Source organism: Amblyomma maculatum, chromosome 5, assembly GCF_055883805.1.
Source record: "Amblyomma maculatum isolate TAMU_Amacu chromosome 5, ASM5588380v1, whole genome shotgun sequence".
Classification (NCBI taxonomy): domain Eukaryota; kingdom Metazoa; phylum Arthropoda; class Arachnida; order Ixodida; family Ixodidae; genus Amblyomma; species Amblyomma maculatum.
In genome coordinates this window covers 57,446,779-57,468,774 of record NC_139348.1, presented here as the reverse complement: position 1 = coordinate 57,468,774, position 21,996 = coordinate 57,446,779, and the positions used below count along the sequence as shown (strand labels likewise).

Sequence of the window (21,996 nt, the reverse complement as noted above, 5' to 3'; positions counted from 1 at the left end):
CTAAACGCGGACCTTGTGATCCAGCACCGCATTGTCCATCTGGCGGAAGATGCCGCAACAAGCAAAGGGCTAGCTGTAAGCCTCTAATCCGCGAGCGCAGGACTCCCCGTCTTCCCCGGCACGCCTGCCGTTAGCGTGGAAGAGGACGCTTATCTGCAATGGAAATAAAAGTTGTGCAATCAACCAACCCGTAGCGCCAGGAGCCGCTGCCCACTTAAACGGAACGCTGGTTGTGGTCGGTACAGTGCTCGAACACCCGCAGCTAAAGCTTTCGCTCCAGATTCTGTTCAGTAGAGTTGAAATCCTATAATCGTTTCGGCCAGCCTCCTTGGAGAAACAAGAATAACAGCAGTGTGAGGTGACAAAATCTAAATGCAAATATCTAGCTAGAGGCGTAGAAGATAATTTTCGCCAGAGCATCTTTTAAGAAGCACTGATTAATTTAACGCACCTCCATGGACTTTGGTATGTAGCATGAAACCAAGTAAATGAAGGCAGCGGCTTACAGTGTTGTAGTGGACGCGTGCAACGATCCCGTGTCTTTGCGATCCGCGTTGCTGCTCTTAGGCAGCGTGTCGTTGCCCATTCGTGTGCCCCGGCGTCGCGGCTGCTGTCGTGGTGCCCAGGGCCACAGCAATGCATCAACCACCGTGGGTCACTCGGCATTCGAGTTGCCTGGAGACATACCCCAATCTGAGTCTATTCAGTAAAATCCACCCCACTACATATGAAAATAAATGCCCGCTATGCGGAGAACCCCTATACTCTACCATGTTACATGGGCCTGTCAAGAAACACAGGTAGCACCAATGAACACCACACCAACACCGGAGCAGTGGGAAGCTGCGCTGTCCTGCTCGACGCCTGGCGACCAGCTCAAGCTAATTGACAGATAGATGGATTTATTGAAAGGAAAAGGCAGAGAGGTTGGCCCGAATAATTGAAATCTGGCCTGCTACTCTGCACTGGGGAAGGAGAAGGAGAGAAGAAAGAAGGTCATGATGGGTGACGATGTGGGAGAAGGCATATGAAATATATATACAGACACAGCAGCTTGCTTTACAAACGTGAATCAAGTCCGCTGGCGCTCAAATAACGGCAAAGAGCGCGCACTGCCTGGACGCCCTTCCCCTTGTCCTGCCAAGCGCCCAGCAGCAGTTCCTCCGACAGAGGCCTCTTGTCTAAACGCTTCAAGGAAGCAGCTAGCACATTTCTTTCGTTCGCATACTCTGGGCACACCAATAATACATGGTCCACAGTCTCTGGGATGCCACAAGTTAAACATTCCGGTGAGTCCACCTGTCCAATTAAATGTAAGTACTTGCGCGTGAAAGCCACGTTTAAACGAAGTCGATGTATCAAGCATGTCTGATGACGCGGAATATCACGCGGAACATAAAATTTAAATGTTCGATCAAGCTTTCTTAGACGGATGTGTCGGGAGTCTGGTTGAGCCCAGTAAGCTGCTGTAGCAATATTCATATAACTCTTTAGAAGACACGTCGTATCCGCTCTTGAAAAAGGCACAGCTGTTTGGAAGCCATTGATGAGTGCGCTTTTCGCTTCAACATCGGCCTGCTCATTCCCATGGAGGCCGCAGTGGGCAGGAATCCATTGAAACATTATCGTGTGGCCTTGCAGCTGGGCAGATGTGATGAGATCCATAATGTTTAGTGCCAGGGACTGATAGGCAGTGTGGCGTAAGAAGTTTTCCAAAATTTGTAATGCAGTCTTCGAGTCCGTGAATATACACCATTTTTGAGGTGGTTCCCCACATATATAGCGAATAGATTCTCGAATGGCTACAAGTTCGGCAGCGGTTGATGTAGAGGTATGTCCCAAAAGGAAATGCAGAGTCGTTTTCCGAGCTGGTATGACCACAGCTGCAGCGGATGCCTGTGCTGACGCAGATCCATCAGTGTATATGTGAATATAACTGGGATATTCTGACCAGATGTGTGCCAGAGTAAGTTGTTTGAGTCCACTAATTGGTACCATTGATTTCTTTAGTATTCCGGGAACACGAAGGTGCACAAAAGGTTTATCCATCGTCCATGGTGGTTGGGTGGGATGATATGAGAGGGCATATCCTGTCGGTACTTGCGACTGATGGCAGCGGAGTGCAGTTGTAAAACTGCAGTCCGGCCTCTCATCCAGAATCTTGCTGAGTGGGTGAAAACGGTGTCTTGTAAGTGCTCGTAAATATACACGAAGTGGTGCGTGTGACAAGTATATGGACATTGGGCGAGCGTGTGCCTCTTCAATTGTGCCTTTGTTAGAGGTGCATCTGGGCAGTCCAAGGCATATTTTCAGTGCCTGCGCTTGCACGCTCTCTAAAGTCCGCAAGCAAGAAATGCTCATACTAGAGAGTACTGGGAGACTGTACCGGATGTAGCCAACAAACAGAGCCTCGTAAAGGCGTATTAAGGAGCGCTCAGTTGGACCCCATTTGATGCCAGCTATGTAACGAAATACATGGCAAAAATTAATTAGCCTCTTCTTCACCATAGCAATATGTTTCGACCAAGATAGCCGGTGGTCAATAATTACTCCCAAGAATCTGTGCCTGGAGACGTATGGTATTACGAGTCCATGAAGGGTAATCGGGTAGCGGCTGACACATTTTCCCGTAAACGCGATCACTGCACACTTTTCTGCCGCTAAAAATAAACCTTGACGCCGTAAGTACATCGATGTTAATGACACAGCTCGTTGCAGTCTCGCACGTAGTTGTGGGCGCGTCGAACCAGAGGCCCAGATGCAGATGTCGTCAGCATATGCACTTATGTGGATGTTAGTTGGCAGTTCACTCACCAGGCCAATTAGCGCAACGTTAAATAAAGTTGGGCTGAGAACTCCTCCCTGTGGAACTCCACGACCGACCTGAAAGTGGGTAGTATCTCCTTCAGGCGTAGTCATGTAAACAGAACGACAGAGCGCGCAAGACGGCAAAGGGCACTGGGGCCCTGGACATAGGGCCCCACCAACACCGGGAGAATTCCATTTGTGTAAATAAAGGTTTTCATTCATTCGGCATTCGAAGGCCCAGTGCTTCCAATTCACCGTGCCGGAGCCTGCTTCGGCGGACGACCTTATCGAGGCCATCGAGACTGTCGTCGATGTCGGGGGCTGCAATATTTGCAGCACCTCGGCGAGATCAAGTTCCTTGCAGCAGTCAGTTCGATGGCTCAAGCCGCGAAGATGTTTGCGGCGGGTAGGCTGCTCGTCGCAGGAAAGGAAGTACCGTTGGTGCAAATGGCTGCACCAGTGTTTTTAGAGTGCAGCTCTTTGGCGGCCGTTCCTGGGTTTCGCGGCGGCGTCGGCGTCGGCCTCGTAACTAGTTACGCCCCCCTTTCAGCCCCCCCGTTCGAGCAGGCGCTTTGGCCACCAGAGCCTCGCAAGAGGAGGGGGGGGGGTACGCTCAGCGGCGAATGTGGAGGCAGGAGCGCGCGCAGCTACCGGAGCACACGAGGAAAAAAAAAGGGGGTCGCCGGAGGCAACGCTAGCAGCGACTGACTGACGTCGCTAGCTAGTCAACACAACGTGCTGCGTAGAACACCTTCGCCGCCATGCAGAAAGAGGAGACCCCCGCCTCTTCCTGAGTGGAGGCGACGGTGCTCTCCGGTTGCGGAAACGCCGACCCGCTCCGCAAGTATGCGGGCGCACCGAGACGACCGGTCCGGAGGGGGATACAATAGCGCTCGCATCCTTCATCCGCAGAAAGCAACCGTACAGCGGCGGATCACGGTGCGTGCATCCCGTTCTCACTCGCTTCCAGGCTCGCTTCACTCGCTAGCGGCGTCAGCGAGTCGCTGCTATCTGTTCGTTGCGCAATGTTCCTATGGACCCACGCGCTGCCTCCCGCAACCTCCCGATAATTCAATTGCTCTCTTCATTTCTCGGACCACAAAGCTTCTTTCATGACAGCCAAGAACTGTTAGTGGAGTGTTTCTTGAAGGAATACGTGTGAAAAATAAAAAAAGAAGTATGTAATTGTGCTTATGTGCCTTGCTCGAAATCCTTGAATCTTTTTTTTCTCTATTGGTTCACGGGAAATGAAAGGCGCAGTATTTGAATCTTGCGCTGCCCCACAAGCCCATTGTTGGCTTGGGCAGGCTCGTATTTGTATGTAATTTTTTGAAATAAATAAACAATCTATATATATTTGTCACATTTGCTCTGTGGACACCTGAACCGCGCCATAAGGGAAGGGAGGAAGGTGGGAGTTAAAGTGGAAAGACAGAAAGCGGAGCCGTAGTGGAAGGCTACGGAGTAATTTCGACCCCCTGGGGATATTTAACGTGCCCTGACATCGCACAGCACACGGACGCCTCTTCGTTTTGCCTCAATTTATCGAAATGATGAAACAGCTGATGAGCTGCGCTCAAATTTCGCACTAGGAAGTAACATAATCATGGGCATTATTTTGTGACCGTATTCCGGTTGCCCCCGTGCGTAGGTGACGACGTCCTCGCCGCTGCGCTCAGTCCTTACGGAAAAGTTCGAGCCGTCACAGAGCCGGTGTTCAAGGGAAAAATCCACGTCCAGAACTGATGCCGTCTGGTGCAGTTGGACATGCTGCTTGCGCCGTCCAAATTCCTCTCCGTCGCGGGACACCGCGTAATGCTCAGTTACCGGGGCATGAAGCGGGCCTGTGCGCGGTGCGGAAAGGGGGACCACGTCGGTGCTGTGTGTAGGGCGGTCAAGTGCGGACGCTGCTCCGCCTTCTGCCGCGACACCGACGCTTGCAGAGAGGTGTGCAAACGCTGCGGAGCCCAGCATGCGACGTCTGACTGCATGTTGCCTAGGTCATATGTTGCTGTGGCAGCCGTGTCGGGGAAACCTGCAGGATTCACAATTTGGGAGTCTCGAGGCCAGCAAGAGCCTCCAGCCCAGGTTTACGTGGCCTCCACCATCGAGGCAAAGGACGCCCTCCGTGTGTCCCCCGAGCACCATGAAAGCGGAAACGGGAACGCGGCGTCTACCGCCGCCACGGCGGCTGGCGTGAACGAAGCCTCGGGCCTGTCTTCCGAAGACAAGGTGTCCAGCGCGCTGCCGTCTTCTGGCGACGACAGCGAGTCACCTGCAACTTGCCCTGCCCACTCTACGGAATCGGAAGAGGAGGCCGCCGCGTACCAGTCGCAGCACATGCAAGGAGAGACTGAGGCAGCCACAGTTTCACCCGTGAGGCAACACTCTTCTGCGGAGGCGGCGTCCCTTACGAGCAACGCTGTTGCAGAGCTGACGATGACTGGACGCCCAGGAGCCGCACGTAACACCCGTGCAGGTCTAGGTCGTGCGGGAAAGGCGCGTTCCACAGAAGACTCCAAGCGTCAACTATCGGCATCCGATGGCAGCATGTCGCCATCCGCGGCAACCATTGCCCCCGTGAAACGAGTGAGAAAGGGCGATGACGGCACATTAACGGATGTCTCGGATAATGACACGTAGCCACCATGGCTCTAAAATCAAGCGTCGCCGGCCGCTGTGGTCACTCTTTTCCTCTTTCCTCGTGCCTAGCGGAAGCGCGACCGCTCCCTGGGCAGCTCCCGCCTGTCGCCGCTGGCCTCTGCGGGGATTTCAGCGCTTTAGCCTCGTCAACATGTGCACTGAACGATAGACTACGCGGGCCCTGCTGTGCGTGCGTTTTTGTGCGGAACTGCGTTTCTGCAGTCGCCTGCGGAACATGGACCTTGCGGCAGCCCGCAAAGCGCAGCGTGTCGTCACTTAGTCGCCGCCGACCAGCCCTCAGCTCGAACAACAGCGGGCGCCTAAACCTGCTCCCCATGCCTGTCCGACGCTGATGTGCGGCATCAGCGGCGGACTATGCCGGCAGAACAATGCTGTGAGTTCGTAGATTTCCTCCTTGATTTTTTTTGTTATATTGTGTTACTTTGTTGTGCTTGCTCTCCTCTTTATTTTCATGATGGTCCAGTTTCGCTTTGCTTCGTATAACTTTCAAGGGTTTAGGACACCGCAAAGATCAGTGATATCCCCTATGCTCTTTACCATTGTTATGATCGGCTTAGCAAAAAAACTCGAAGAAATTGAAGGAGCCAGACACGCTATCTATGCTGATGACATCGCGATCTGGGTGACCAGGTGATCCTTAGGAGAAAAGCAAGACTGTCTGCAGAGAGCAGCAGACGCTGTGAACGCATACGCTCGACATTGCGGCCTTGAATGTTCTCTGGAGAAATCTGAGGTGGTCAGAGTCCACAGAAGAGGGTACGATCTGCACAACTCCATAGACATCTACATAGGGGAAAAGAAGATCCCGGAAGTGTCGGAAATAAAAATCCTAGGCATGCGGATACAAAGCAACTGCTGTTTAGATCAAACAATCAGGCAGCTAGCAAGTACCACCGCGCAGATCACGCGAATGATAGCGAGAATCTCCAACAGAAGACGAGACATGTCCAAGGAGGACACATGTACACTGTAAAAACAAAAACACCTTATTAGGTGTTTTCGCATGTCTATAACTAACACCCATGCACCCTTGAAAAAAAGTGGCTTCAGAGTGCCAGTACACCCTCAAAGATGCTGCTTCGGTTGGTCATAACACCCTTCTATGGGGCCAATGCACTGAGGTGTTTTCATCACCTTTACACCCTATTGCAGGGTGGAAGCAGTGGCATTGCACCCTTACACCCGTTTATAAAAATCAGTGCGGATAACGTCCATATATTGCATTCCCTAATTAGGAATTACTTTTGCCACTACACGTTCCTTAATGCTTTTCCTATGTGCACATTTGCAATCAAGCTTAATGGTATTCCTTTTAACCACCTGTAATGCCAAATGAGCATGTAAAGAGATGCTGCATGCCATTATTTTGACATCTCGAATGGCTCATGCCAGTATGATTGTTTTTTCAAATTCACAGAGCATGTTACAAAAAAATGTCACACAGAAGGAAACTGGAAGTCTTTTATTCGGCATAGAAGGGTCAGGGTTCGGGCTAGCGGGTGCTCGGGTGCTGGTGGAGGGGGGGGGGGGCAGGGGGGCACTTGTGTTCTGTTTCTTCATTGATGCGCGCTATGGAACCTCATTTATTTAACAATACTGCCACTCTCCACCGAGAGCCTAGCAGACGGGCAAAAACATACATGGCATGTATGTAAATACCTAAAAAAATGAAAGAAGCAAAACAGTTCCAACAAATGCAGACAACAAAGTATACAATTTTTTTTTTTCAAAAAGAGAACCGAACAATGAACACAACAGCATGGTGACATTCTTGAAAAAACAACAACAAAACGTTTAGTCGTATGCAACAATAATCGCAGTACAGAATATTAATACTATGCTTTCTCAGTGTCAACGCGTGCGCTTGCATAAAATTCGGCCTTAAGCGATGAAATAAAGCGTCGTGCAACGCATCTTGGCTTCGACACGCAGACGCCCAAAAAGAGATGCTCTATAAAGCAGCACAAATTGTCGGACCCCTTGTCATATGTCAGATTGAACAGCCAAAATCGACCCATTATTGGAACAATACCCTAAGTAGAGTCGATGACTCAAAGAAGCTTCCGCTGCTGAATGAAGGGGAAATGCTCTTCAGCTTCTTTGATGCTGCTCCCAGTATATCCGAGGCACGGCGTGGCAGGCTTTTCTTCCTGTTCCTTGATAAAATTGTGAAAGAAGTGCATAACAGAGCAGCTGTATAAATATGCACTGCACCTGGCAAAAAGCAAATTTAACATATTTTCTACTCTATATTTAGAATACGCCAATGCCCCTTTAGTGTACAGCAGTGTGCTGGAAAAGGGCCCTATCGGAAACCACTGGTGGTTATCTCACAATTAAGAATGCAGAGTATACTGTTATGGTTGGTTCAGGAGGCACAAAGCCAGCAGTCTGATCAAGTCATAAATGAGAGCACATAAGGTTAACCCATTTTTATTCATGCAGCATGCTGTTGCATGGTAATTTTAGATTATGCAACCTATTTTATCAAACAAAAATGGCTACACTCATCAAAAGCACCTGGGTTAGAGAACTTCAATGCTGCCCCACGAACTTTTCATTTCACATGAACTGGTATGCTTATTATGATAGTTAAAATGTAAATAAACAATAAACAGCACTGGAGCACGGTGTTTACTACTAAAATATTAACAGCTGGCTCAATTGAAGGCTTCACACAAGGCCTACAGCATACCCTGCACTGGCCAAGTAGATAGTGCAGAACCAAACAAAAAAAAAACATGGAAAGAGCATACTTAGTAATGAGGCACTACAAAAAAAAAAACCAAAGTGCATGTAATACATAACACATAACACATAATGCATTTCTGAACTTTTGCGCGTCTTCTTGTGCTAAGTATGAACCAGCCAAGCCCTAGGTCATCGCAATGCTTCCTGAAGTGTTTACATTTAAGGTTTAGTAACAAGGAAAAAGTGTTCTCGCTGCTCTATGTGGCAGTTCTGAAACTTCATCACACATTATTCATTGAAAGTGTACACTGGAGCTTTGAGTTGAGCGACAATTACATGTGCAACAGCAGAGCATTACCAAACAACCAAACAGCAGAAGCTCTAAAAAATGTCAGCACTGAAGCATGGCATGTTAAAACATTTTCCGCGCATAGCACATTGTATGCATAGACATTCAGAACATCAGTGGTGAGCCTCAAGAGGCGGCAGGAAGCTCAAGTGTTCAAGACGTTGTAATCGTTATAGCGGCAGGCAGTCTGAGCACTTTGAAATACTAAGGGTTCGAATACTAAAAATATGTTGACTAACTTGAAATGCAAAAATAACAATTTGGATTTATTGAGAATGTTTACTATAAATGAGAATGTCTATGACAGTGCCACATGGTTAATGCATGAAATGTTAGCATCTGTAGTTGAAGGCATTATATTTATACAGCATGAACCTTGAAACACAGCAGTATTTTCTCCCAACCAATGTGGTAAACCTAATCCCAGAAAAATTAAAATTATTACATCATTTCAAGCTTGGCTAGCAAATTACAGCATTTTTTAAAACAACTATTAAACTGCATTACCCACCTTCAGAAGCCTGTAGGATAAGACAATGTGGCAAATATTTCTTTTGAAGCAGTCTCAGATTATATATTCCAGACATTAGGAACATGTCAGGTACTAACATGCATGAGCAGGTTGAGAGACCCCTTTCCAGCAAATGCTAAACCCCACCAAGCTGCCTGCAAGAGCCATCTGATAAAGCACTGCTGGTGCACTGCAGCAGAGTGCTTAGTCAAATGGCACACTGCACCAATCTTGACATTACCAGTGCTTCATCAGGTGACTCTTGTATGCAATACGACGTGGTAAGCATGTGATGGCAAGAGTCTCTTAAAAGTGCTTTTGATTGTACTTACAGTGCAAATAACCCTTTCACAGCAAAGAATTCACAGTTGTGATGAAAACTTGTGTAGTATTTCTATTTGAATTATGAACCACTAATACATATTTCAAGTTAGACTGTAAACCATTTTAGAAACAAAGAAAATTCGCTAATAATGTCAGTTTCAAGTAGGCTTCCTGAATATTCAAATGACAAAGAGAAAACTTACAAATGATAAAAACAACATCCAGAGCTCCCGGCTGGTTCCCAATGTTTGCCTAGAGTTGCAGAATGCATACTGTCTGTACATCTACAATAGAAATAAGCAACACAACAATGGTGTACCTCTTTGCAGGTAAAAAGAGACAGCCGAGTTTTGAGGCGATAATTTATTGTCTAATTTAGGCATGCGAATAAACAAAATTGAAAACATGTAGAGGCACGCAAACTGAAAGCCAAACATCTGACAGCAAAAATTAGCAAAGCTTGTGAAGATTTGAATCAGGTATCACCTAATTCTCTGCTACTAGTTGAACAGAGTCGAAAGGGCTGCACCATTACAATGGAGAAGAACAATAGGTAATTTAAATTTAGCTAATGCGAAAATTGTTACACATGAAGAAATTCACAGGCTAGTTATGGTCTTATTATTCTTTCTGATGCTCAGCCATGTTTTTAGTATATCTATAAGGCAATGCAAAATGGCAAAAATGTAGGCATTTAGCGAAAAACTGCCAATTAGATATCACATGCAGCAAACAGAATGAAACAGCTGAATACTTACGCTTCTTTCTCCTTTCACGCATTTCCTCAGAACATACTTCGAGCACCCGGGCAATGTCCTTTTTTCTTGCACGAATGGTGTCCTTCAAAACCAAGACAAGTGTCTTGTTAAGGCCGATTTCAACTGCCTCTTTGCCGTCCTTCTTGATCAGCATGTTGAAGTCATGTAAGAACTGCAAGTTTGTGTGAATGGTAGCCATAAAGAATTCATTTTACTCAATGTTTCAAGTAACTGAATAATAAAAATCATTGTACAAAAGCTAAGGCAATTGATGCCTTTGTACATATCTGAAAAAAAAAAAACTGGCATTAGCAAACAGCAAATACAAATATTTACTAAGGCTAGAAAACTGCAAAAACCATCAGTATTTTGCCACTCATCGCCAAACTGCAAGCAATATTAAGGAAAGTCTAATATAAAAAATAACTAAGCAAAAATTATGATCCGCCTTCCCTCTACTTGGCACACGGCTGAATGGCAATAAAATATGTAATATATCTCTAAACTAAGGGTCCCCACTCAGCTTTAAAAAGTAGGCTTCAATTCGTAGAGACAATCTACAGACATGCATCGTTAGCATATGAAAGTCAAATTGTTTTCTGGGCCCTTTAAATCAGTAAACTGCTTTCAACATATACATTACAAATTTTTTAATAACAGTAAGTCACAAATTTGCCTGCAATATGCGCACTGTGATGGGCAAAGAAGGTAAACATATGCGACTAAGGCTATGATAACCGCTTCATATGTACATTTAAGCAAAAGACAAAAAAAAGTAAACATCTGGTCAGAATCAAACTCTGTAATAGCAACATCCGGTACAATATTTGGCCACGGAATTCAAGCTGTCGACCTCTACTTGAATGCTGAGGCATCAGTATCGAATATCCATTTATTCTAGTCTAAAGACACTACAAAAATCAAGTAATGCGGTCAAACAGTTATGTTGAAATGTGACCACAAAAATAATGAAAACTGGATGGTTTGAACCACATCAGCTGACTTAGCACGTGTACAAGTGCCTTAATTGAAGTCTTGCTGAAAATAAAATACGTACCTAAATGATTCTTCGAGAGCGAAGGTAAACGCCATAACAAAAGCAGCATAATAAAAATGCAACTTCACACTCCATGCAACCGCAAAATATGGGCCCCGTAAAATGAAAAATGCTCCCATTGTGATTAAAAAAGGCAAATCCAGACGCGGGGAAGTTAACATAGGCTGATGATAGCGGCATATATGAGGTATTCACGTGACGTCATCCGCTAGGGGCGCTAGCGGCCAGCGCAGAATTCGCCATACGCGTGGTCGTGCATGGGTCGTGTGTGTGGGCGCCGCACCCAGCTGCAATATTCAACTCGTTCTGATCCGTGGGGTAAGCCTTTCGCGCCTTTACAGAATTTCTGCGTGCGCCAGCGAAAACCATGCGAGCGAGTGGATACACCCGTGGACTTCGTGGAACAAGAAAAACGACTGTCTGGACAAAATGTTTGACTTCGTGAAAACACCGGCTCGTACGACCGCGGTAACTTCGTCGAGGTGTGTCGTGTACTACAAGACCACTGCTTCGCGTTGAATTCCCTGACATCGGTGCCTGCCACGTGATGTGCGGTCTGAAGTTTTGCGACAGGTGAAGAAATTAAAACGTACTAAGCCACGAATGTGTTTTAATTTTTGGCAAGAAAGCGAGGCCAAGAGCCACACGTGCGTGAGGGTGTCGATGACCGGCGTGTCGTTTTTAGAGGTGAGCACATTGCGACGTGTCTGTCCTCCTCCGACTTGCAAGTAACAAGTTACAATTTTGTCAAGCGTTATCGCTGTACATCGCGTTGTTGCGAACCTAGGTTCCATGGGTTATGTGCATTTCGAGCAGAGCTACGTAGCCGATACTAAATTTGTAAAACATGCTCTCTGGGTGGGCCGTTTATCCTGCGAGGACATGACAGTACTTTTTTTTTCTCGACCTTCTGTCACCCAAATTAAGCAACTGCATTGATTCGCTTTACTGCTGGAACAGCGCCTGTGGAAGCTTCGCCAGTTTGCCGACTACCGCCACTAAAAGTGTATGTTTTGCTGCCGTGCCAGCTTTGGAATTGGAGAATTTAATGCGCTCGCTGTCTTTTCACGATGTGTTCTGCCTCAGTGGCAGCCAACAACAGGTTTGACGAGCTGCAAGTCGTTTTTCGCTAAATGGGTAACCGGACACTTTTGCTGTCGAGCTGTTGCACGGGTGATGCCTGGTGCAACACTGAACAGCGTGTTATGTCCCGGAGCATCAAAATATCGCTGCAAACTCCGTGCCCATAAAGGGCTCAACAAAGAAAAGTGTATGTGGACGTATTTACCAGCTTGATAAAACTTTGCGGATCACTTCCAATATACGGCGGGCACCTGACAGCGAACCTGAAACAACTCGAGCAGAAGCGCGCCGATGCCACCGGCGACCTCCGACATGGCGGGCGAGGCGGGACGATGCTCGCGCCATCTGGTAGTACGACCTCAGTGAATACCTCCTATACTTTACGCAGTTTGGAATAAACTATTATGCAACCGGGCCGGCCGACCAGCGCACTTCGATGCCGAGAGCACGAGCGCAGAGGCGTGCCGCGCTGTACGGCCGCCGAGAACGAACATAGCCTCCTCGAACAAAAAGTTTAAACAGAAGGGCTGCGGGAGGACGCTCCCCGAGCAGCAGGACGGTGCGCGCCTATGCTCTGAGTAAACAAAAAAAAAGGGGGGGGGGGGTCGCAGCGCTCCGAGTGAAAGAAGACGACGAAGCATGAAAGAGGTTTCAGGAGAGCGAGCGCAAAGTGTAAGAGATAAGGGAGGAGGGAGGAGGGGGGAGTCGAGAGTGCTAGGAGAATTAAGGTAGTACGCCAACATGACCTTGCCGCACGAACGGAAACGGTAGAACAAAACCGAGTCGTTGCGAACTGAGCGCAAGTATCAAACTATCAAGAAACGAAAATCGTTTCGTGAACCTCCTGTGCGTACAAAATGCAAGGAAACGTAGCACATACATTATTTCTGTTCAATAAAGTTGAGACTGATGTTCTTGCGCGAAATCTGCGTAACTCGCCGCGACATCTACCACATGTGCGATGTCATTTTGGCAGCCAGGTGAAAACAAGCGCGTGTCTCACGTTTTCAATTGAGCACATTCTGGAGCGTTCCGACACAAAAAGACACAGAATGCAGCAATCCGGTAGGACACTGTTCCCACAAAGCGCAATATGCGTGAGAATAGGCTTACCTTTACAGACGATTGCGTCAGCCGCAAAGTACGCTGTCCGCCTTCGTATCACCGGCACCGAACCAACCAGTGCGATTTCAGCGCGAGTGCAATGTAGTCGGCGCATATACCTCTTAGTCACGCAGAAAAAAAAAATCGTCCATGCCTTCATTTTTCAAACATCTCAAACATAAAGCGGTGCAGCAGTCCTTCGGCCTGAGCAAAGCAAAAAGAAGCCCGGACACTTGCCGACACGATAAATGCCCGTTTGCGTTAAACACCACATGTAGAAGGCACTTCACAAGCGTACACACTTCTGTAACACATATGCATGGGAAATGCAACACATTTCACGAGGGTACACAATCGAAGAAGCACATTCAGCATTCGCCCAAACGTGGTCGAAACGCACCCCACAATGCTAACGGCCATATTGTGAAATTTGAAAAGAGCGTTGGTAGCTAGCGGCGGCCTCCTGGCGGTGAAATTTTGTTTCAGTTTCTGTTTCATTTTTAGAAAGCACTCGTGTGTAATTTTAATTTTAGCATTACTTTTGGTGCTTTATTTAGGTGTTGGGTTATATTAGCAGCGCCGCTTGTGTATAAAAGGCTACGAAGTTACGCAGCCATATACCACCAGCATGTTAGGTGATATTGCTTGCCCGTAACACCCTAAGGCATATTCTCCAACCAAAGCACCCCTTTGGCATGCAAGAGGTGATTTCCAATGGCACGAACACCCTAGACTCAGGGTGTAAGGGTGTTTTGAATCAGACAAATGCCCAAAAAGGTGTTTTTGTTTTTACAGTGTAGGCTAGTACAGGCCCTCGTTGTAAGCCGATTTGTATATGGCGTCCCCTACCAAATTCCGCTCGAACAGGAAAAACAACTGGATGCAATCCTGAGGAAAGCCTACAAATGCGCTCTTGGACTACCGGTCAACACCTCGACCGAAAAATTCAATAAACTGGGCGTAAACAACACAGTGCAAGAGCACATCGAGGCCCACCTTCTCGCGCAGAAAATAAGACTCATGCAGACGCGAACGGGAAGGAAGACGCTAAATATACTGGGCATGAGAGATGCTTGCAGAGAAATAAACAGCACGGGCAACATACCGAAAGAAATAAGACAGATCATTAAGGTCAAACCGATTCCGAAAAACATGCATCCGAAAATACACAAGGCCAGAAGAGAGGCAAGATCCGAGGCGCAGAAAGAAGCCTCGAATGAAAATAAAAACATTGTACGTCGACGCGACCACATACAAAGAACAACGCGGAGCGGTAGCCAGTATGGTTGATCACCAGCTTAAAGAAGTCAACTGCGCCTCGATCAAGAGCAACAACATTCTCGAGGCTAAGGAAGCGGCAATCGCTCTCGCTATCACCCACCAGGGTGAGGAGGCTACCACAAAAATAATTACGGACTGGCAAGAAGCATGCAGAAGGTATAGCAGCGGACGCATATCCACTGTGGCCATCCGCATACTCAAGGAAAGAAAAATCAGCTTTTCGAGATGCTTCATAACGTGGACACCAGACCATGAGACTGTCAAAGGTAACCAACGTGCCGACGCCAATGCCCGAGCATACGCCAACCGGGAGGCGCACAACGACGGGGAACCGGACGCAGTCACTAGATGCTATGGAGCCATCCTTGAACATCAAAGAGCCTTAAGGAGGATCTATCCACCTCCCCACGAAGACCTCAATAGAGAGCATTCGGTTGCCTGGAGACAGCTACAGACTAACACATACCCCAATCTTAGTCTACTCAATAAAATCCACCCCACTACATATGAAAATTAATGCCCACTATGCGGAAAATTGGACCGGAATGGGAGAATATAACTCTGGCGACCATTATGTCTTTTATTGTGGGCACGAATTCAAGAGAAGGAGTGGGGTTGCTCTCATAGTAAACAGAAGAATGGGCAAAGCAGTGCTAGGGTACAACCCCAAAAACGACCGAATTATTTCACTTCGGATCCAAGGTCACCCTTTCAACATAACAGTTATCCAAATCTATGCACCGACCACTAAAGCTGAAGAAGCTGACGTTGAGAGATTTTATTCGGACATACAATGCCTTTTAGACCGCACCCCATCATCAGACGTCGTTTTTCTCATAGGAGACTGGAATGCTAAGGTCGGGAGTGAAGAAATATCCGGAATTATAGGCAAGTTCGGTCTTGGCGCGCCAAATGAAGCTGGGAAGAGGCTAGTAGAGTTTTGTCAAGAAAATAAACCTGACTATAGCGAATACTCATTTTCAACAGCACAAGAGGCGCCTGTACACATGGACTTCACCGGACGGTCTGTACAGGAATCAGATCGATTATATTATTTGCCGGCAGAGATGGAGAAGTGCTATACAAGCAGTAAAAACAAGGCCTGGGGCCGATTATGGCACCGATCATCAGCTTCTTGTTGCCAAAATTAAGCTTCGATTGTGGAAAACGCAGAAAACTAGAAGGCCTTTGTGGTATGATCTGGATCAAATTCCACTAGAATACGCTGTGGAAGTGAGGAATCGATTTCAAGAATTAGATCTAGAAGACAGAGAGCCCGAAGAAATGTGGACTGATGTTCGTGATATAATACAAGTTGCTACTAAGGTAGTTCCAAAGCAAAAGAAATGCAAGAAAGCAACCTGGTTATCTGAAGAGGCTTTGCAAATAGCTGAGGAAAGGAGGATGGCAAAAGTTATGAGGGAAAGAGAAAGTTACAAGGTTCTCAATGCGGATCTTCAGAAAATAGCAAGGAGAGATAAGAATGCCTTCCTGAACACACAGTGCCAAGCAGTTGAGGACAACAGCCAATTAAGGAACACAAGAGCTCTGTATAAGTCAATCGAAGATATCAAAGGAAGCTTCTGTGCTAAGCTGGGCGTGATAAAGGACAAACGAGGCAAGGACCTCACTGAAGCTTCAGAGATAAAGAAGAAGTGGCAGGAATACACAGAAGAAATGTACAAGAAGGACCCGAACGTGCAAACTCAACATAAGATGGCTGTGATTACTGATCTCGAGCCGGGCATCCTGAAGAGTGAAGTTGAATGGGCCTTATCCAGCCTTGCTAAGAACAAAGCTAGCGGAATTGATGGCATTCCAGCTGAGTTGCTTCAAAACCTCAACCATGACGCTGTTGACATTCTGCATACATTATGTCAGAAGATTTGGACAACCCTGCAGTGGCCACAGGATTGGAGGAGGTCAGTTTACATCCCCATTCCAAAGAAAGGCAGTGCCAAAGATTGTTCCAACTACCGCACGATCGCGCTCATTTCGCATGCTAGCAAGGTGATGTTGAAAATCCTCCAAGGTAGGCTGCAGCAGAATGTGGATTGGGAGCTTCCGGACGTGCAAGCTGAGTTTCGCAAGGGCAGAGGAACTAGAGACCAAATTGCTAACCTTCGCTGGATCATGGAAAAAGCACGAGAGTTCCAGAAACGCATCTACTTCTGCTTTATTGATTATTAAAGCGTTTGACTGCGCAGATCACAGCAGATTGTGGCAAGCTTTCCAAGAGATGGGAGTTCCAATTCACCTCATCTGTCTCCTCAGGAACCTGTATGAAGGGCAAGAGGCCACAGTCAGAACTGGGCATGGTCTTTCTGATTGGTTTCCGATCGAGTAAGGAGTGAGGCAAGGCTGCATACTGTCGCCCTGCCTATTTAACCTATATGCAGAGTGCATCAGGAGGAAGGCCGGTCTGGACGAGTCTTCAGCTGGAGTGAAGATTGCTGGAAAACGTATCAACAACAGTAAAGAGCAGAGACATTAGTCTGACAACCATGATCCGTATAACTCGTGCTATACTCTTTCCAGTTGTGATGTATGAATGCGAGAGTTGGACTTTGAAAAGGGCTGACCGCCGAAGAATTGACGCGTTTGAATTGTGGTGCTGGCGAAGACTCTTGAGAGTTCATTGGACTGCCAGAAGATCAAATCAGTCGATATTGTCGACCATAAACCCTGACTGCTCATTGGAGGGTCAAATTCTATAGTTAAAGCTCAGCTACTTTGGTCATTTGATGAGAAGAGAGGAGTCGCTGGAGAAAGATTTGATGTTGGGAAAGGTTGAGGGTCACCGGAGAAGGGGTAGGCAGCGAACGCAATGGTTAGATGGCATCCTCGAGGCACTGCAGATGAAGTTATGTGATGTTAGGAAGATAGTGAGAGACCGGAAAGCGTGGCGTGACATGGTCCATAGGGTCACGAAGTCGGACACGACTGAAGTGAACTGATGCGGAGAACCCGCTACTCTCTACCATGTTACATGGGCCTGACAAGAAACACAGGTAGCACCAATAAACACCACACCAACACCGGAGCAGTGCGAGGCTGCGCTGTCCTGCTCGATGCCTGACGACCAGCTCAAGCTGATTGACAGAGTGCGCAAGACGGCAAAGGCCACTGGGGCCCTGGACTGAGGGCCCCACCAACGCCGGGAGAATTCCCTTTGTGTAAATAAAGTTTTTCATTCATTCATTCATTCTTTTCGTTCGCGTTTCAATGTGGACGCTTTCTTTACGTTGACGAACTCGCGGTCTTCCTGCGTTGGAGTGATTTTTCTCACGCCGTCATGTCGGGCACGAACGCATTGCACCATTGTGGTGTTGATGGCCGCGTCCTCGTCGCAGACATTTTTCTTAACGGGCGGAATGTCAGGTTCGTGAATGTGTAGGCTCCAGCTACGCGCGCTTCAACGAATGAGTTCTTCCGTTCAGTCGCGTCGCAGGTTTTGGAGCCTATGCCGCTCGTGCTCCTAGGTGATTTTAATTGCGTACTAGACTCAACACGCGACGTTCGCGGACTAAGGCAGGGTGCGTCCTGCTATAATGCAAAGGGGTTGGGGAAGCTTGTCAAACAGCTCCAGCTATCCATCGCGTGGGTAGCTCTGCACGGTGACGCTTTCGTGGCCACAAGGGCACGAGGCTGGAGCGGGAGTTGCACTGACCGCGTGTACCTGCTGGTTACTTGCTGGTTACTCCACCTGTCAGTGTCAGGCACCTCAGCGACCACCTACCGTCGTGCCGTCCGGACTCGTCTGGACCTTGGCGTATGGATGTTTCCGTCCTCAACGATCTCGTCAGTGTCCGCGACATCCGCCGAGAATTGATCAGCTCAGTTGGTAAGATTGTAGATTTCAGTCCTGAGGTGTGGGATCCATTGAAGCTTGAATGGCGCGATATTTTGGTCCGCACAGATAAGCAAAGGCGGGAGCGCAACACTGCAGCAATGAACGACGTGCCGCGCCGCATGAGAATCGTTGCAAACGCTGACGAGTTGACGTCCGCGATGCGTGAGTATCTGGAAGGTCTTCGCATGCGGTATTATAAGATTCTAGAAGAGGGATCGCGAGCCTCGCGCATCGCTGTGGACCTGCGTCTACATGCTTACGATACGAACGACTTAATGTACGCGCGCAGCTGTCGGCACCAAAATGACAGACCCGCATCGAGGAAGTGCGCATGCAAGACGGCACAACGTTCATGGAGCCTGCAGATATCGAACGCGTTTTTCGAGGCTAGTTCAAAGCGATCTTCGGGTCGGAAGGCCTCTGCGAGCGCGAAGGTTTTTGAGAGAGCGACTGCCGACTTCTGCGCAACATTACCCCACCCACCGGATGACATGATTGAGATGCTATGCGCCCCAGCAACGGGTGAGGAAATTGTGAGCGTGTTGCGAAGCATATGCACCAAGCTTCGGCACCCGGACTAGATGGATTGGTTACGGGGTTCTGTTGCACTTTCTTTGATGTCATTAGAAGGTATCTGACGCGCCTTGTAAATATAAAAAGCCAGCATCATTTTCTTCAAGCCGGATCGTGCTAGTGCTGAAGCATGATGCGACGTTATCGGAACCGGAGGCGAGGCGCCCGATTACGCTGCTTAACACAGATTACAAGTTGCTCGTCTCCCTTTTGGTTAAACGCCTGCCCCCCGTCCTACCATTTCTTGTCAGCGAGTATCAATCATGTGCAGTTCCGGGTCATTCCGTCTTTGCGTCACTCTCGCTGACACGAGATTTGTTCGCTTATGCAAAAGAGAAGGCAGTAGACGGGGTCTTTCTCTCCTTAGATCAGTCGAAGGCATGTGACAGAATCGAGCACGGCTACGTGTTTGCTGTCCTCCGCTGCTTCGGTCTGCTTCCGGTATTTATCGACTGTATACGAGTTTTGTACAGCAACTTAAGTAGTGTACTTGTTCTGAACGGCTCACTAGACCCTCCTTTCGCCGTAACAAGGGGAGTTCACCAAGCTTGTCCCTTGTCGGCTGCACTTGTTGTCCTGTCATCGGATCCGCTATTGAGGAGAGTTGCCTGTGATCGGGACGTCCAAGGCTTTCCAGTGACGGGGCAGGAAACGATCGTGGTATCAGCTTACGCTGACGATCTGTCGCTTTTCTAAAGCGGTGGCCGCAGCTTTGGCGCCTTTCGTGCTGTTTTTGACACATATTCCAAATTGTCTGAAGCGCAGTTGAACGCCAGTATAAGCCGCGCACTGCGATTTGGCTCTTTCGCCAAATGCTGAAGTCCGTAGACAACCAGCCAGGGCCATATACCGAGCGCTGCAGCGACTGCGTCTTCTATTGTTGAAGTATCTCTCTGATCAGCTGGACAGAGATTGAGAGACGTGGTTTCTGCAGTGCTGGCACGCGTTTTTTCGTCGTTCGGGACGGTAGACTTCTCATGCCAGCTTTGCCATACTAACCCCCCCCCCCCCTTTGTTACGTACCTCGAATCTTGAGGAAGTATATTGCCATAGAAGTTTTAATAATCTGTCATTAAGTTTCTCATCGTAATTCCTTTTGAGCTTGTGTTCTGTAGGTATTGATGAACACGGAGTAATTATTAATAAGTGATTGTTACTAGTATTGCATCTTTCGTTGTCCTCCCTTGTATGTACTGCAGTGCATGTGTGTCTATATGCAAGTACCTATGTGTGTGGAAGGGAATAAATTCCCTCTACTGATTCTGTCTGGACTTGGAAACGGACGGCGAGGCGCAGTTTCTGCAGCGCTGGCACGCGCGCTCCTAAGTTGTACGGGGGACCAGACTTGAGATGCCTATTGTCCTTTATTAGAACCCCCCCCCCTCCTTCAATTTTTTCCCCTCTCGCAGGAATCATGTTTTATTGCGAAAGCAATACTACTTTGTTTTCAGTCCTTCGCGTAGCGAGGCGGTAGCTACCATGGACCTTTAGCGTGACTTTGGTGCACCGGCAAGCACATCTGCGCAAAAACAGGGGCCCCAACTCGCACCGTCAACTCGCGAGGCGGTAGCTACCAACCGCGGCCTAACTCCCGCTCCCTCCGTGAGGGAGCGCTACAGCCGGAATGACGTCATCCCATCTGCCGCAAAAACAGGTGCCCCAAATCGCGCCGTCGGCTCGTGAGGCGGTAGCTACCAGCCGTGGCCTAACTCCCGCTCCCTCAGGGAGGAATCGCTACAGCCTAAGTGACATCTTCCCAAACAGCGGCAAACACAGGGGCCCCAACTCGCACCGTCAGCTTGTGAGACGGTAGCTACCAACCGCGGAGCTGCTGTTCTGCCACATGCTCCTAAAGCTAAGAATTATGGGGCTGCAGCCGCAGCTACCACCGGGGGTGAAGCGTTGGATACTATAGGAGGGGGCCTAGCGGCAGGTGGAGCCAACACAGTCTCCAGGGATGCTTTCATTTCTGCTGGCTTAAAGAATGCCGTTGCAGCCGGTGCCGAAGCGGCAGTTGAACATTCTGCCTCAACCTCACCCACAACCAAGTATATCGTTGCAGCCACGGCACTCCTTGCCTCGCTACTAGTTATACATAGAATATCAAGGTAGCACCCCGCAATAAACAATAGTTGAACCATATGCCGTGGCCAGTGATTCACTGCATAACCATAGGCATAACCACAAGCACCACAACCAGCTACGCCACCAGCTGAACCTAGGCGTAGCCATAGCTATTGCTTTCGCAATTACCAGGCTTCACCAAGCTAAGCCACTGCCAATTTTTTCAATTCTGTATATCTACCATAGTGTTCTGTACAGTGCTTTGGTCTGTGAAACTCGCTTAGAGAGCGTCACGCTTGCGGACGGTACGACGTCTTCGGAACCCGCGGACATCCACAACTTGTTTAGCGAGCATTCCAGCCCTCTTTTCGTCGCAAGGCCTCGACCAGGAGGAGCATTTTCAAGAAGTGGTCAGCTCCTTCTGTGGGCCCCTTCCGCAACTTCCAGAAGACGCATGTTCGGCACTTAAGGAGCCGGCAACTTTGGAGGAGGTGAGTTGTGCCTTAGGCGCCATGAACTAGTCGACCGCTCCCGGACCTGACGGACTAGAAACCGGTTTTATTCCAATTTCTTTGACATCCTCGGTCCTTCTTTACTTAGGCTCGTAAATTGTTTCCTTGAGAGTGGCGCCAAGCCACCCTCGTTCAGTGTCGGCCGTATTGTTCTAATTCCGAAGGAGGGCATGACGCCGTCGAGTCCCTCTCATCGTGGTGAAAGATTACTCTTCTTAACCCCGACTACAAACTTGTAGCCACATTGCTGGTCCGTAGGGTGCGAGCCTACCTTTAGGATTTGTTTAGCCCATACGAGTTCTGTTTGGTACCTGGAGGATCGGTGTTCGCTTCGCTGACATTAACGAGAGACATCTTCGAATAT

General features: G+C 48.2%; 1 long non-coding RNA gene across 1 annotated transcript; it reads right to left on the bottom strand.

The window, feature by feature from the left end:
* Window positions 1-7,357: 7,357 nt before the first annotated feature.
* LOC146188370 (uncharacterized) lies at window positions 7,358-13,493 on the bottom strand. Its single transcript, XR_014707193.1, has 4 exons — window positions 13,359-13,493; window positions 10,106-10,277; window positions 9,551-9,631; window positions 7,358-7,628 (listed from the first exon to the last, which is right to left on the bottom strand). It is a non-coding gene; the product is annotated as an uncharacterized LOC146188370 (long non-coding RNA).
* Window positions 13,494-21,996: the final 8,503 nt, after the last annotated feature.